The sequence below is a fragment of the Echinops telfairi genome, unplaced genomic scaffold (genome assembly GCF_000313985.2).
Source record: "Echinops telfairi isolate 266 unplaced genomic scaffold, ASM31398v2 ScPeMD7_5;HRSCAF=22, whole genome shotgun sequence".
NCBI classification, from domain to species: Eukaryota; Metazoa; Chordata; class Mammalia; order Afrosoricida; family Tenrecidae; genus Echinops; species Echinops telfairi.
This window is the reverse complement of record NW_022103901.1, coordinates 41,302,557-41,304,779: the sequence shown is the minus strand read 5'-3', so window position 1 is coordinate 41,304,779 and position 2,223 is coordinate 41,302,557. Positions and strand designations below refer to the sequence as shown.

Below are 2,223 nucleotides of genomic sequence, written 5' to 3'. Positions count from 1 at the left end.
CTGTGTTGAGAAAAAGCCCCTGAACAGCCCTCCAAGACTGTGGGGGATAGAGCGAAGAGAGGGAAACTAAAGTAGCAATATAGCTGAGCCCCGATCCCTGCCCATGGAGCTGCAAAGGTTTAGTCCCTGCCCCGAGGCGGCGGCAAGCTGTGGCTGTGTTGAGATAAAGTCCCTGTGATGTCTCCAAATTGTCCCGGCTCTGGCAGAGACAGTGGCAGGGCTAAGGTCAAGCCCTAGCCAGCCTCCACTGTGGTAAGCCAAAAGCCCCCAGCCCCTGAAAACCTTGTGGGTCTGTGCCTACTTATCTTTATGACGCTCCTCCTGCCTTCCAACAGTGATGAATTTCCCTCTGAGCAATCTCCTGGGCTGAATTCTGCGCAGTCCGTCTGATATGTGGTGCTCCATCGCCATCTTCCCTGAGGGCTTTATCTAACCTGGATTCCATATGTTGTGAGCGCTTATCTGTACCTGTGTATATGCTCTTGTCTAGTCAGAACTGAAAGGTAGGACTGGGGTCATGATGGTGGGGTGTGAGGAAGCCTCAAAGAACCAGAGAAATATGTGTGCTTCATTGGTGCTATACTGCACCCTGGTTAACTCATTCCCTGCTTGTGACCCTTCTGTGAGGGGATGCCCTATTGTGTACAGAGGGACTTTGGTTCTCTGCTCCAAACCCCAGTTATGAGGATTTTGCTCTTCCTTACATTGAGTTGTAACCCATACTGAAGGCTGCAATCCTTGATCTTCATCACCAAGTACTTGAAGTCCTCCTCACTTTCAGAGAACAAGGTTGTGTCCTCTGCATATTTCAGGTTGTTATTAAACCTTCCTCTAATCCTGGTGTCACATTTTTCTTCATACAATCCAGTCCTCTGATGATTTTGATCAGCATACAGATTAAATAAATATGGTGAGAGATTACAACTCTGTAATCCACCTTCCCTGGTTTTACACCATGTACATTCTCTTGTTCTGTTCACACAACTGCCTCTTGATCCATGAACACATTCCACATGAGCACAAGGAAGTGTTCTGGAATACCATTCTCTCAAGGTTGTCCTTTGTTTGTTATGGTCCACACAGTTGAGTGCCTTGGCAGAGTCAATAAAACACAAGTAAACATCTTTCTGGTATTCTGTGCTTTCACCCAGGTCCATCTGATGTCAGCAGTGATATCCCTTGTTCCACATCCTCTTTTGAATTTGGCCTGGACCTCTGGAAACTCCCTGTCAATGTACCACTGAAACTGTTGTTGGATAATATTCAGCAAAATTTTACATGCATGATCTTGCTCTGTAATTTGAATATTCCATTGGGCCACATTTCCTTGGAATAGATACAAGTAAGGCCTTCCTCCATTCAGTTGGCCTAATAGCTGTCCTGCAGATTTCCTGGCATAGACAAGTTCATCAGCTTGATGAAACACTTCAATTGGTTTTCCATCAATCCCTAGATGCTTGTTTTTGGCAAATGCTTTCAGTGCAATTTGAACATCTTCCTGAGTACCACTGGTTCTTGCTTATATGCTACCTCCTGAAATGCTTGAATATAGACTAGTTCTTTTTGGTACAGTAAATCCGTGTGTTCTTTTCATCTTTTGATGCTTCCTGCATCATTCAATATTTTGCCCATAGAATCTTTTAATACTATAACTCAAAACTTGAATTTTTTGTTCTGAATTCTTCAGTTAAGATATGCCATGTGAATAATTTACTTTTGAGGACAGCACTGAAGCTACAGCTCAGAGAGGGGGATGTTTCATCAGAGCAGATGGGAGCAAATGGGGGGGGGGCGCAGGAAGAGAGAGTGGAGCACATCCTGGCCCACAAGCCTTGGGGATGATGTCCCTGCTCAGAGCAGCCAATGCACAGAGAGGACCATGTAGCTGGCCCTACTGCGAGACATGACATCCATCGCTGAACCATGGCCCCTCCGACACAGGGTGGAAATTGCCCCTGATCTGACCCCACCACACCTAGGCAAAACACTAAGGACGTGCAGCAGAACAGCAGGGGGAGAGGAGCAGAGAGGTCCTGAGGGAGTACCAAAAACAGACTTTGGGGTCAGGGGCATGGCACCCCCTCAGACTCGACCGGAAAACACTCCTAAAGGTCAACAGACAAACCTTGAACTATTTACAGGCTTTTCTTTTTTCTGTTACTGGTTTTTTGTTGGTGGTGTTTTCTTTTGTTGCTTTGTTTTGCTCTTATTTTTGTGCATGTT

General features: G+C 45.8%; 1 protein-coding gene across 1 annotated transcript in view; it reads left to right on the top strand.

The window, feature by feature from the left end:
* The window catches only part of CPPED1 (calcineurin like phosphoesterase domain containing 1), a 152,574-nt gene that overhangs the window by 116,125 nt on the left and 34,226 nt on the right, over positions 1-2,223 (top strand). The gene's annotated exons all lie outside the window — the stretch shown is intronic.